At 41.9% G+C, this 15,446-nt stretch overlaps 1 non-coding gene across 1 annotated transcript; it reads right to left on the minus strand.

The window, feature by feature from the left end:
• Positions 1-8,797: 8,797 nt before the first annotated feature.
• LOC120987406 lies at positions 8,798-8,939 on the minus strand. Its single transcript, XR_005776020.1, has one exon. It is a non-coding gene; the product is annotated as a U4 spliceosomal RNA (small nuclear RNA).
• Between the last annotated feature and the right edge of the window lie 6,507 nt (positions 8,940-15,446).

Below are 15,446 nucleotides of genomic sequence, written 5' to 3' on the forward strand. Positions count from 1 at the left end.
TCTCTGCAGAATGATTTAAGTCATGACTTTCTGACCGACTGCCTTTCCCTTCTTTTTATAGCTCCACCTTTTACCATACTGTGCACTAGTACCTGCCACACAAAAACGTGCACAAGGTTATGGTCAATTGCAGGCCCTCTTCGTAAGAGAAAGGCCCCCTACAAACCTTTCCCAGTCCCTCCGGGCCAGAAGGCTCCTGCAAGGGACCGAGACAAAATGGCAACCCCCAGCCGAAGCCGGGAGTATGCTCAGGGAACACCAAGTCTGTGCTCCGGCCTTCACCTAGGCTGCCACCCAAGGTGTCGGCACGGAGCTTGACTACTAGGTCTGGGCTCTCCCTGAAGGGGAGGGTGAAACCAGGATGGCCACACAGCCCCCTAGACCTCTAGGGGGACAACCGGAAGGGCGCCGCAACCCAAGAAATCCTCGTGACAAACAAACGTGGAAAGCAAACACACAGTAAACAAAAAACTAAATAAATAGTGAATATGTGCTGAGACTCAGCCCGGACATCCGGCCGGACTTCTAAAAGTTCCTCCTCCTTACACCAGGCCTGACGGCCGGGCAAAGAGTAGAGGTGTGTGCAAATGTGCTGTCACTCAGTGAGCTCCCACCCCCAGAGAATTCAGGCACCCCTTGGTCACCTAGCACTGGGTGCATTGGTCCCAGATAATACACCCTAGGGATGCCATGTGGTTCTCTGTCCATCAGGAATCAATAAGAACAGATATTACCGTAAGTTTCAACATCATGTTTCTCTGCAGCCCTCCTAGGATGTGAGAGAAGAGTTACCTGGTATCCAAAAATGAGGTTACAATTTTTGTCACCCTAATAATAAATAGCAGGGCAAACAGGTCCCCCAGGGCCAGTCAACCAACCAAGACAATTTTGAGACCTGCTGTCTCTTAGGTTTTCTAGATACGAACTTGGTTTGTTATGGTTTCTTCTAGGCAATGTTATCATCGTAAGGGTTATCCTCTCTGTTTAATGACTATGATGTTAGCCTGTATTTCTTGCATTTGGTGTAGTTGGTGCGTTGTCTGTTAGTTTTATGTTGTGGGAAGGGATAACAGATGTAAAAGAGAAGTTAGAAATGTAAGAACTGTGGTAAATTGAATAGGTGTTATTAAATATAAGTTTTAAAATCAGGTTAGGACTTAAAGGGATTCTGTCACCAGGTTTGACCCCTGTCAGCTAAACATATGCTGATGTTCAGGGCGTCTTCACGATTCCTAATGTGGGCTTATAAATGTCATCTGTGGGCTTATTTAGCTAAAAAACAGCTATTACTAACCTGTCAGTCAAACAAATAAGGTGCCCAAGGGGATGTTAATGGGTGCAAGATGCCCGCCGCCGTTCGTGCCCAGCGCCGCCTTTCCGGACTTCTGCGCCGCCTCCTAATCCTCTGTGCCGCCTCTCGCTCTCCCTCCCTCCCCCCTCTTCCTGCTGTAAGATCTCGCGCTTGCGCACAGGCCTCTGCCTGATGCGCCCGTGCAGACTTCTCCATTTGGCTTCTTACAGCGATGTGCGCATGCGCCGGCACTTCGCTCAACCCCTGTATGCGCGAGATCTTACAGCAGAAGGAGGGGGGAGGGAGGGAGAGCGAGAGGCTGCACAGAGGATTAGGAGGCGGCGCAGAAGTCCGGAAAGGCGGCGCTGGGCACGAACGGCGGTGGGTGCAGCGGGCATCTTGCACCCATTAACATCCCCTTGGGCACCTTATTTGTTTCACTGACAGGTTAGTAAAAGCTGTTTTTTAGCTAAATAAGCCCACAGATGACATTTATAAGCCCACATTAGGAATCGTGAAGACGCCCTGAACATCAGCATATGTTTACCTGACAGGGGTCAAACCTGGTGACAGAATCCCTTTAAGATGGAAAGTGTTACGGTGAAGAGGTGGTTGATTGGTTGTTGTAGCTTAACCAATGGTATTAGAAAAAGTATAAGCATTGAATGATGGGGTTAATTGAGGTAATTGATACAAAGTAACTTTATATTGTTTTTTTTGTAAACATAGGTGCGTCTTATAGGCAGAAATCACGGTATATATTTTATATTTTCTGTATGTGTCCTGTATTTTCTCCACCTTCCCATGTGGCATGAGAGTTTCAGCTCAACCTTTGTGCTGACCCAAAATATGAGACTTCCTGTGGCCAGCAGTTTTCTACTTACCTTTACAAAAAACTATGCAGTTCCACCGTTTCACATGATAACACCTGTACGCCACACCAATAGGGGGCTCCGGTGACAGCGTTAGGTCTACTCTCCTGAATCCCAAGGGTAAATATGGTGGGAATTTGTTAATACTGGCATTATAAGAGGTGCACCGGAGTAAAATGGCTCAGGCCTCTTAAGAAATATGGCGCTTCTTTTGGCGGTCCATGCACCAGAAATGCAAAACTACACCAGATAAGTCTGCCATAGCAAATCTGGTGGGCTGGTAAAAGCCCCTCCCACTAAGCCCCACCCATTCTTCTTCATTTTTTTTTTTTAAGTGGCGAGAGCAGTGGAATAGCGGATAAAAGGGATTTAAAGGGATTGTCCAAGAGTTGTTTTTTTTTTAAACAAAAAGTTGAGCAACCTATTAGAATAATAAAAGAAAATTATACACACCTCAGCTGCTGCAGAACCTCATAATACACACCTCAGCTGCTGCAGAACCTCATAATACACACCTCAGCTGTTGCAGAACTTTAGAATATACACCTCAGCTGCACCAGAACCTTCTAATACACACCTCAACCGCTGCAGAACCTCCTAATACACACCTCAGCTGCTGCAGAACCTCATAATACACACCTCAGCTGCACCAGAATGTTATAATACACACCTAAGTTGCTGCATAGCCCCTTAATACACATTTCAACTGTTGCAGAACCTCATAATACACACCTCAGCTGCTGCAGAACCTCATAATACACACCTCAGCTGCTGCAGAACCTCATAATGAACAGCTCAGCTGCTGCAGAACCTCATAATACTGACCTCAACTGTTGCAGAACCTCATAATACACACCTCAGCTGCTGCAGAACCTCATAATGCACAGCTCAGCTGCTGCAGAACCTCATAATACACACCTCAGCTGCTTCAGAACCTCATAATGCACAGCTCAGCTGCTGCAGAACCTCATAATACACAACTCAGCTGCTGCAGAACTTCCGAATATACACCTCAGCTGCACCAGAACCTCACAGCACAACTTTTTTTCCATGATTCTTTCTGACCCTTGTTCACATCCCCTTTTATGGCCCAAAAATTGGTTAGTTATTAACCCCTTGGCAACCTCCGTTGTACATGTATGGCAGAAGTCGCCACGTTAAAGATGGTACCCGCTGGCACATGCAACTGGCGCCATAACCACTGGGTTTCTGCTGTTTCAAATAGAGACCCAGGGTGGATATATCTAATCAGTCTTAGGCCTCATGCACACAAACGTATTTTCTTTCCGTGTTTGTTCCGTTTTTTGTGGACCGTATACAGAACCATTCATTTCAATGGGTCCGCAAAAAAAACGGATGTTACTCCGTGTGCATTCCATTTCCGTATGTCCGTATTTCCGTATGTCCGTATAGTTCCGCCAAAAAATAGAACATGTCCTATTATTGTCCGCATTACGGACAAGGATAGTACAGGGGGCAGCTGTTCCATTGTGCAAAATACGGAATGCACACGGATGTCATCTGTATTTTTTGCGGATCCGTTTTTTGCAGACCGCAAATACATACGCCAAAGAAAAAATGTGGGTGATTGAGTGAGCACAACCCTGTATGTAGGTGCACATCACAATGGCGAAATACATATACAAACGCAAAATACAAATGTGATAGCACTCTGCAACCAGCATTCTGCCCTGCCTCCATGCTGGATGAGGCATTGGTGTACATTTTGGCCAAAGCGTAATAAGCCACTCACCATGTCAAGGTCGCCTCTATGGAGTGGTCCCTAACACTAGTTCCTACCTGTTTATGGGCCATGACAGCCACACAAATACATACGGTCGAGTGCATGAGGCCTTAAGGCTGATCACATACATTTAACCCCTCAGATGCCATGGTCAAATGTGACAATGTCATTTGAGCGGTGCGGATGTGTGAGCAGCTTGCTCCCACGCCCATAGCAGCATTCTCCGGCTGAGACCAGGGAAGCTGTTACTTAGGCCTCTTGCACACGACCGTATGGCTTTTTCAGTATTTTGTGGTCCGCAAAAAAAGGATCCGCAAAAAATACGGATGACGTCCGTGTGCATTCCATTTTTTGTGGAACGGAACAGCTGGCCCCTGATAGAAAAGTACTATCCTTGTCCGTTATGCGGACAATAATAAGACATGTTCTATCTTTGAACGGAACGGAAAAATGGAAATACGGAAACGGAAGGCGTACGGAGTACATAAATTTTTTTTTTCCGGACCTATTGAAATGAATGATTCCGTATACAGTCCATATACGGAAAGCAAAAAACAGAACGTAAATGGAAAAAAAATGTTTGTGTGCAAGAGGCCTTACAGTAATAGTCTGGAGCCTCAAGCTGGCTACGATAGCACACAATGTAATGGAAAAAATAAAAAAGGTTTTAAAAATATTTTTTAAAAAATTCGCCGCATGCAAAAAAAAAGCCTTACTATTAAAATATAACAATATCTATCCCATACGGAAAATTGCGTAACAGAAAAAAATCTAGTACTGAAAAGTACAGATCACCCTGCAAAAAATGAGCCGTAATACAGCTCTGTACACATAACTACAAAAAAAGTTAATAAAAAAAAAAAAAAGAAAAAACAGACATATTATGTATCGTCACAACCGGCTCTATAAAACTATCAAATTAATGTCGTAAAAAACATAAGTAAATAAAAAAAGATGTCGAAACGGTCATTTTTTGTGACCATGCCTTACAAAAAGTGTAATAGTGAGAGGTCAAAAAGTACAATTTACCCTGAAATTGTACCAATTAAAACATAACCTCATCCCGCAAAAAATGAGCTCCCACACAAGTCAATCAGCAGAAAAAAATGGCCCTCAGAAAATGGTGACACAAAAACATAATTTTTTTAAAAATTATGCTTTGTGCGAAAGTGGTAAAATGTAAAAAAAATATATATATATATATATATATATATATAAAATCTCTGTAATTGTAGACAGCAAAATAAATATAGTGTTTCACTTTTCCCGCACGGTGTTCGCCCCAATAACAAATCCTAAAAAGCAATGGCAGAGTTGCAGCCCTATCTATATCCTGCTTCCCAAAAAGCTAAATAAAAAGCGATCAAAAAGTTGTATGTACCCCATAATAGAACAAATGATAAAGCTCTGTTGAGAGAAAAATAAAATGTATGGTTGTCAGAAAATGGCTATATTGGCGTGCAGAGGCTGATCAATAGCAACATGGCGCCTGTAAACCATTCCACCGAAATCTGCCCTGTATATGGCGCTCCTTCTTCTTCTGATCCCTGCTGTGTGCCCAAACAGCAATTTACGACTACATATAGGAAGTTGACGCATTCTGGAGATAATGCTTAACAAAATTTGTGGTGCTTTTTCTCCTGTTACCCCATGTGAAAATGAAAAATTTGTGGTGCTTTTTCTCCTGTTACCCCATGTGAAAATAAAAAATGGAGAGCTTATGCAACATTTTATTGGAAGAAATTTATATTTTCATTTTCACAACCATGTTTTTCTAAATTCTATTAAAATCCTGTTGGATTAAAGAGGTCAGTACACCCCTCAATCAATTCTTTGAGGGGTATAGTTTCCAAAATGGGGTCACTTTTGGGGGATTCTACTGTGGGGGTACCTAATGAAACATGGTGCCCAAAAACTATTCCAGCAAAATTTGCCCTACAAAAACCATATGGTGCTACTTTTCCTCTGAGCCCTGTGGTGTGCCCATACAGCAGTTTACGACCACATATGGGGTGTTTATGTAAACTGCAGAATCAAGGTAATAAATATTGAGGCACATTTGCTTCTAAAAATCTAAGCCTTCTAATGTCCTAAAAAATATAAAATGATATTTAGAAAGTAAAAATGTCCACCAGTAAGCAGACCATCATGAAATATGATACGAGTCATGTGACCTCTGAACAACTCAACCATCCCAGCCGTTCATATTTCATCTCATCCCAGATGAAGTCTGCCGGAAATCACCTGCCCCTATGAGCCAGTATCGCTTCCGGCCTTCCATCCGATCCCACCCTGGAGACACTTTCAGTTGCATACCAGTTGTGTCAACAGAGGCATTCCGTTATTCATTCCATCATAATAGAAGTCTATGGGCTGCAAAACGGATCCGTTCCGTTTCCGTTATGCAGGGCAGTCCTCTCCTGCATAACGGAAAAGGGACAGATCAGTTTTGCAGCCCATAGACTGAAATTCGCTCATCTCTAATACTAATCTATGAATAGGATAATGGAGAAAATTCCAATACTCTACCCAAATTGAAATCTGACGATTGCATGTTGGGGTCCACTTGGGGACCTTAAAAAAAGTTTAAACATCTTAAAAAATATATAAAATAAATATATAAATTCAAATCACCCCCCTTTCCTCAAAATTAAAATAAAAATACATTAAAGTGTAACTGTCATAATTTTTTTAATTTTCGTAATGTGTAGGCGGTTCAGTTATACTAAACATTTTTGTAATATACTTGAATTACTGAAATCGTACATTTCTATTAGAAAAATAGCTCTAAAGTGGCCCATTTTCAGCCTCAGCAACGCTCCTCTGTCTTCTGTTTACATAACTGTGGAGACTTGCTCAACACTGACTGTGTACCATTTCAGTAACTAAAGTATATTACAAAAATGTTTAGTATGACTGAGCCTACACATTATCCAGAATAAATCAAAAATAAAATGGCAGCACTCGTCGGTCTTCAATTCATGCTGGTTTTTTCACCAAAAATTGCAACGTTTCAACCACTCGGTCTTTCTCAAGTTTTGTAGTCAATAAACCAGCATAAGGTTACCCTATGTGTTCAGTGGGCCGCAAATTGCGGATCCTAAAAAAAAACGGATGGCATCTGTTTTTTTTTTTTGCGGATCCATTAGGACAAGAATAGGACATGTTCTATTCTTTTTGCAGGGCTACAGAATGGACATATGGATGCCATTGAAATGACTGGGTCCGCATCCTATCCGCAAATAAAACGGAATGGACACGGAAACAAAATACGTTTGTGTGCATGAGGCCTAAATTGAAGACTGGCGAGTGCTGCAGTTTTATTTTTAATTTATTCAGGATGATTTGGGGATGCTACAGACTTGTATCCAACACTGCGGGCAACACCACCATAGAGACTTTTTGCTATAGATTCATAAGTGCTGCTACTTTTTTTCTTTTTTGAGCAATGAGCCTACACATTACAAAATAAAAAAAATTATGACAGGCTACTTTCACAGTCGCGTTTGGTGCAGATCCGTTCAGACAATACAACTGTCTGCATCCGTTCAGAACGGATCCATTTGTATTATCTTTAACATAGCCAAGACGGATCCATCTTGAACACCATTGAAAATCAATAGAGGACGAATCCATTTTCTATTGTGCCATAGAAAACGGATCCGTCCCCATTGACTTACATTGTGTGTCAGGACAATCCATCTTGCTCCGCATCCCAAGATGGACAGAAAACCGTTACAGGCAGCGTTTTAGTGTCCACCTCCAGGGCAGAATGGTGATTGAACAGAGGCAAACTGAGGCATTCTGACGGATCCCTTTCCATTCAGAATGCATTAAGGCAAAACTGATCCGTTTTGGACTGCTTGTGAGAGCCCATGACGGATCTCACAAACGGAAAGCCAAAACGCGAGTGTGAAAGTAGCCTAAAACAACGTATCCCATACAGTGAATGGCGTAATGGGAAAAAAAGACCGTTTTGGCGTCTTTTCATCACTTTATCTACCCTCAAAAATTGTATAAAAGTGATCAAAAAGTCATACACACCCCAAAATGGTAATAACAAAAACTACAGGTCGACCCGCAAAAAATAAGCCCTCCCACATCTCTGTAGATATAACTATCAAAAAGTTGTGGGGGTCAGAATATGGCGCTGAAAAGAAACATTTTTGTAGTTATTTTTTTCCCAATATTTAAACACAATAAAAATTATTCATACATGGTATCGCTGTAATCTTACTGACCTGGAGAATGAACATAACAGGTAAATTTTACCACGTAGGGAATGCCGTGGAATGGCAGAATTGTGTTTTTATTAAATAGTGCCATTGCAAAGTACAAGTTTCACAAAAATCAAGCCTTCAGATGGCTATGGGAACGGAAAAATAAAAACATTATGGTTTTAGGGAAAAAAAATTAAAATAAGTTAAGGCTTGAGGCTACTTTCACACTCGCGTTTGTTGCGGATCCGCACCGATAATATAACTGCATGCATCCGTTCAGAACGGATCAGTTTGTATTATCTTTAAAATTGCCAAAAAGGATCCGTCTTGAACACCATTGAAAGTCAATGGAGGACGGATCCATTTTCTATTGGCTCAGTTTCGTCAGAAGGAACGCAAAACACTGCAAGCAGCGTTTTGGTGTCCGCCTCCAAAGCGGAACGGAGCCAAACTGAAGCATTCTGAGCGGATCCTTATCCAATCAGAATGCAACAGGGCAAAACTGATCTGTTTTGGACCACTTGTGAGAGCCCTGAACGGATCTCACAAACAACTAGTTTAAAAGTAGCCTTCAAAAGACAATACACAATAACAGAACTGCTCAATATCAGACACTCCTCTTAAAAACACTCACTTGGTATAATCCATCTATTTTAACCACACATCTCAGTCTCCTCAGAGACTGTCAAAAATTGCCATTGCTGACTATATTTCAAATCATCATAGCGGGGTATTGGTAAAAAGTTTTCAAAAAGCAATAATCACGCCTCAGTTAAACCTCATTGGCTATGATACTGCCACTGCGCAAAGCTAACCTCTTCACCATCCCAGCTGCACCCGCACACCGGACACTACTCAGCCAGCTTAGGGCGACACACTGTACGGCATGCAGGACAGGCACTGAGGACGGGAGACGTTATACTAATGACTGCACAGGCCGCTCTAGTCTTCCGTCCATCCCACGTCCTCCTCTGGCCAGCACTAACTCACGTCCATTTTACCGAAGACCAAGCATTCGGCTCTTTTACCGAGGAGATGGAAACCTAACGTGCAACTGCTGACACAACTGGTATGCAAATGAGGAAATGCATCATTGGCGTTTTTCTTCTCACACCTCTCCTTCACCAGGGGGTTCCTGTTTTTCTTACAAGCATTCTTTTGTCAATAAAACTATTCAACATGGGTTGTTTAGCAGTCACATGACCTGTATCTGATTCATGATGGGCTGGTTACTGATGGACTGGTCCATTCTGAGGGAGGTGTGCAGGGGTTACATAACTGACAGTTTCTTTAGAAGTTTCCTTAAAGGGGAAGTCCACATTTTTTTAACCCTTTCAGGAAAGTTAAATCTGAGTCAAATTTTTTAACCTTTTTATAAACAAAAAATGCCAAATTTATCAAAAAAGTTGGAAAAAAATTCACTAATTTCTAAATATGAATTTCTCTGCTGTAAGACGGATAGTGATACCTCATAAAGTAGTTATTACTTAACATTCCCCATATGTCTGCTTTATGTTTGTAGCATTTTGTGAATGGCATTTTATTTTTTTAGGACGGTAGAAGGCTTAGAATTTTAAAAGTAAATTTTCAGAATTTGGAAAGAAATTTCCAAAATCCTCTTCTTTCAGGACCAATTGAGTTTTGAAGTAACTTTGTGGGGCTTACATAGTAAAAAAAACACCCATAAATTACCCCATTTTTGAAACTACACCCCTCAAGTTATTCAAAAGTTATTTTATAAACGTGGTTAACCCTTTATATATTTCACAAGCATTAACCGCTTGCCGCCACGCTAACGCCGAAAGGCGTCATTGCGGCGGCTCTCCCAGGTCACACTAACGCCAATAGGCGTCATCTCGCGTGAGCCGAGATTTCCTGTGAACGCGCGCGCCTGTGTGCTCACAGGAACGGAAGGTAAGAGAGTTGATCTCCAGCCTGCCAGCGGCGATCGTTCGCTGGCAGGCTGGAGATGTGTTTTTTTTAACCCCTAACAGGTATATTAGACGCTGTTTTGATAACAGCGTCTAATATACCTGCTACCTGGTCCTCTGGTGGTCCCCTTTGTTTGGATCGACCACCAGAGGACACAGGTAGCTCAGTAAAGTAGCACCAAGCACCACTACACTACACCCCCCCCGTCACTTATTAACCCCTTATTAGCCCCTGATCACCCCATATAGACTCCCTGATCACCCCCCTGTCATTGATTACCCCCCTGTCATTGATCACCCCCCTGTAAAGCTCCATTCAGACGTCCGCATGATTTTTACGGATCCACTGATAGATGGATCAGATCCGCAAAACGCATCCGGACGTCTGAATGAAGCCTTACAGGGGCGTGATCAATGACTGTGGTGATCACCCCATATAGACTCCCTGATCACCCCCCTGTCATTGATTACCCCCCTGTCATTGATTACCCCCCTGTAAAGCTCCATTCAGACGTCCGCATGATTTTTACGGATCCACTGATAGATGGATCGGATCCGCAAAACGCATACGGACGTCTGAATGGAGCCTTACAGGGGCATGATCAATGACTGTGGTGATCACCCCATATAGACTCCCTGATCACCCCCCTGTCATTGATCAACCCCCTGTAAAGCTCCATTCAGATGTCCGCATGATTTTTACGGATGCACTGATAGATGGATCGGATCCGCAAAACGCATACGGACGTCTGAATGAAGCCTTACACGGGCGTGATCAATGACTGTGGTGATCACCCCATATAGACTCCCTGATCACCCCCCTGTCATTGATCAACCCCCTGTCATTGATCACCCCCCCCTGTCATTGATCACCCCCCCTGTCATTGATCACCCCCCTGTCATTGATCACCCCTCTGTAAGGCTCCATTCAGACATTTTTTTGGCCCAAGTTAGCGGAATTATTATTTTTTTTTTTTCTTACAAAGTCTCATATTCCACTAACTTGTGTCAAAAAATTAAGTCTCACATGAACTCACCATACCCCTCACGGAAACCAAATGCGTAAAATTTTTTAGACATTTATATTCCAGACTTCTTCTCACGCTTTAGGGCCCCTAGAATGCCAGGGCAGTATAAATACCCCACATGTGACCCCATTTCGGAAAGAAGACACCCCCAGGTATTCCGTGAGGGGCATATTGAGTCCATGAAAGATTGAAATTTTTGTCCCAAGTTAGCGGAACGGGAGACTTTGTGAGAAAAAAATTAAAAATATCAATTTCCGCTAACTTGTGCCAAAAAAAAAAAATTTCTATTAACTCGCCATGCCCCTCATTGAATACCTTGGGGTGTCTTCTTTCCAAAATGGGGTCACATGTGGGGTATTTATACTGCCCTGGCATTCTAGGGGCCCCAAAGCGTGAGAAGAAGTCTGGTATCCAAATGTCTAAAAATGCCCTCCTAAAAGGAATTTGGGCACCTTTGCGCATCTAGGCTGCAAAAAAGTGTCACACATCTGGTATCGCCGTACTCAGGAGAAGTTGGGGAATGTGTTTTGGGGTGTCATTTTACATATACCCATGCTGGGTGAGAGAAATATCTTGGTCAAATGCCAACTTTGTATAAAAAAATGGGAAAAGTTGTCTTTTGCCAAGATATTTCTCTCACCCAGCAAGGGTATATGTAAAATGACACCCCAAAACACATTCCCCAACTTCTCCTGAATACGGCGATACCACATGTGTGACACTTTTTTGCAGCCTAGGTGGGCAAAGGGGCCCATATTCCAAAGAGCACCTTTAGGATTTGACAGGTCATTTACCTACTTACCACACATTAGGGCCCCTGAAAAATGCCAGGGCAGTATAACTACCCCACAAGTGACCCCATTTTGGAAAGAAGACACCCCAAGGTATTCCGTGAGGGGCATGGCGAGTTCCTAGAATTTTTTATTTTTTGTCACAAGTTAGTGGAAAATGCTGATTTATTATATTTTTTTTTTTTTCATACAAAGTCTCATATTCCACTAACTTGTGACAAAAAATAAAAACTTCCATGAACTCACTATGCCCATCAGCGAATACCTTGGGGTCTCTTCTTTCCAAAATGGGGTCACTTGTGGGGTAGTTATACTGCCCTGGCATTCTAGGGGCCCAAATGTGTGGTAAGGAGTTTGAAATCAAATTCTGTAAAAAATGACCTGTGAAATCCGAAAGGTGCTCTTTGGAATATGGGCCCCTTTGCCCACCTAGGCTGCAAAAAAGTGTCACACATCTGGTATCTCCGTACTCAGGAGAAGGTGGGGAATGTGTTTTGGGGTGTCATTTTACATATACCCCTGCTGAGTGAGAGAAATATCTTGGCAAAAGACAACTTTTCCCATTTTTTTATACAAAGTTGGCATTTGACCAAGATATTTATCTCACCCAGCATGGGTATATGTGAAAAGACACCCCAAAACACATTCCTCAACTTCTCCTGAATACAGAGATACCAGATGTGTGACACTTTTTTGCAGCCTAGGTGGGCAAAGGGGCCCATAATCCAAAGAGCACCTTTCGGATTTCACAGGTCATTTTTTACAGAATTTGATTTCAAACTCCTTACCACACATTCGGGCCCCTAGAATGCCAGGGCAGTCTAACTACCCCACAAGTGACCCCATTTTGGAAAGAAGAGACCCCAAGGTATTCGCTGATGGGCATAGTGAGTTCATGAAAGTTTTTATTTTTTGTCACAAGTTAGTGGAATATGAGACTTTGTATGAAAAAAAAAAAAAAATCATCATTTTCCACTAACTTGTGACAAAAAATAAAAAATTCTAGGAACTTGCCATGCCCCTCACGGAATACCTTGGGGTGTCTTCTTTCCAAAATGGGGTCACTTGTGGGGTAGTTATACTGCCCTGGCATTCTAGGGGCCCGAATGTGTGGTAAGGAGTTTGAAATCAAATTCTGTAAAAAATGACCTGTGAAATCCGAAAGGTGCTCTTTGGAATATGGGCCCCTTTGCCCACCTAGGCTGCAAAAAAGTGTCACACATCTGGTATTGCCGTACTCAGGAGAAGGTGGGGAATGTGTTTTGGGGTGTCATTTTACATATACCCATGCTGGGTGAGAGAAATATCTTGGCAAAAGACAACTTTTCCCATTTTTTTATACAAAGTTGGCATTTGACCAAGATATTTATCTCACCCAGCATGGGTATATGTAAAAAGACACCCCAAAACACATTCCTCAACTTCTCCTGAATACAGAGATACCAGATGTGTGACACTTTTTTGCAGCCTAGGTGGGCAAAGGGGCCCATATTCCAAAGAGCACCTTTCGGATTTCACAGGTCATTTTTTACAGAATTTGATTTCAAACTCGTTACCACACATTTGGGCCCCTAGAATGCCAGGGCAGTATAACTACCCCACAAGTGACCCCATTTTGGAAAGAAGAGACCCCAAGGTATTTCGTGATGGGCATAGTGAGTTCATAGAAGTTTTTATTTTTTGTCACAAGTTAGTGGAATATGAGACTTTGTAAGAAAAAAAAAAAAAAAAAAATCATCATTTTCCGCTAACTTGTGACAAAAAATAAAAAGTTCTATGAACTCACTATGCCCATCAGCGAATACCTTAGGGTGTGTACTTTCCGAAATGGGGTCATTTGTGGGGTGTTTGTACTGTCTGGCCATTGTAGAACCTCAGGAAACATGACAGGTGCTCAGAAAGTCAGAGCTGCTTCAAAAAGCGGAAATTCACATTTTTGTACCATAGTTTGTAAACGCTATAACTTTTACCCAAACCATTTTTTTTTTACCCAAACATTTTTTTTTATCAAAGACATGTAGAACAATAAATTTAGAGCAAAATTTATATATGGATGTCGTTTTTTTTGCAAAATTTTACAAGTGAAAGTGAAAAATGTCATTTTTTTGCAAAAAAAATCGTTAAATTTCGATTAATAACAAAAAAAGTAAAAATGTCAGCAGCAATGAAATACCACCAAATGAAAGCTCTATTAGTGAGAAGAAAAGGAGGTAAAATTCATTTGGGTGGTAAGTTGCATGACCGAGCAATAAACGGTGAAAGTAGTGTAGTGCCGATTTGTAAAAAAGGGCCTGGTCTTTAGGGGGGTATAAACCTGTGGTCCTTAAGTGGTTAAAGGTAAATGGAGGCAAAATTTCACTTTTTTTGAAGATTTTAAATTTTAAGCAGTTTTTTTTCTGTAAGGCGGCAAGGTTTAAGAGGCAGCGATTTAGTGTCCACCTCCAGGGCAGAATGGTGATTGAACAGAGGCAAACTGAGGCATTCTGACGGATCCCTTTCCATTCCGAATGCATTAGGGCAAAACTGATCCGTTTTGGACTGCTTGTGAGAGCCCATGACGGAACTCACAAACGGAAAGACAAAACGCGAGTGTGAAAGTAGCCTAAAACAACGTATCCCATACGGTAAATGGCGTAATGGGAAAAAAAGACAGATTTGGCGTCTTTTCATCACTTTATCTACCCTCAAAAATTGTATAAAAGTGATCAAAAAGTCATACACACCCCAAAATGGTAATAACAAAAACTACAGGTCGACCCGCAAAAAATAAGCCCTCCCACATCTCTGTAGATATAACTATCAAAAAGTTGTGGGGGTCAGAATATGGCGCTGAAAAGAAACATTTTTGTAGTTATTTTTTTCCCCGTATTTAAACACAATAAAAATTATTCATACATGGTATCGCTGTAATCTTACTGACCTGGAGAATGAACATAACAGGTAAATTTTACCACGTAGGGAATGCCGTGGAATGGCAGAATTGTGTTTTTATTAAATAGTGCCATTGCAAAGTACAAGTTTCACAAAAATCAAGCCTTCAGATGGCTATGGGAACGGAAAAATAAAAACATTATGGTTTTAGGGAAAAAAAATTAAAATAAGTTAAGGCTTTAGGCTACTTTCACACTCGCGTTTGTTGCGGATCCGCACCGATAATATAACTGCATGCATCCGTTCAGAACGGATCAGTTTGTATTATCTTTAAAATTGCCAAAAAGAATCCGTCTTGAACACCATTGAAAGTCAATGGAGGACGGATCCATTTTCTATTGGCTCAGTTTCGTCAGACGGAACGCAAAACACTGCAAGCAGCGTTTCGGTGTCCGCCTCCAAAGCGGAATGGAGCCAAACTGAAGCATTCTGAGCGGATCCTTATCCAATCAGAATGCAACAGGGCAAAACTGATCTGTTTTGGACCACTTGTGAGAGCCCTGAACGGATCTCACAAACAACTAGTTTAAAAGTAGCCTTCAAAAGACAATACACAATAACAGAACTGCTCAATATCAGACACTCCTCTTAAAAACACTCACTTGGTATAATCCATCTATTTTAACCACACATCTCAG

This window comes from Bufo bufo, chromosome 1 (genome assembly GCF_905171765.1).
Source record: "Bufo bufo chromosome 1, aBufBuf1.1, whole genome shotgun sequence".
Lineage (NCBI taxonomy): Eukaryota > Metazoa > Chordata > Amphibia > Anura > Bufonidae > Bufo > Bufo bufo.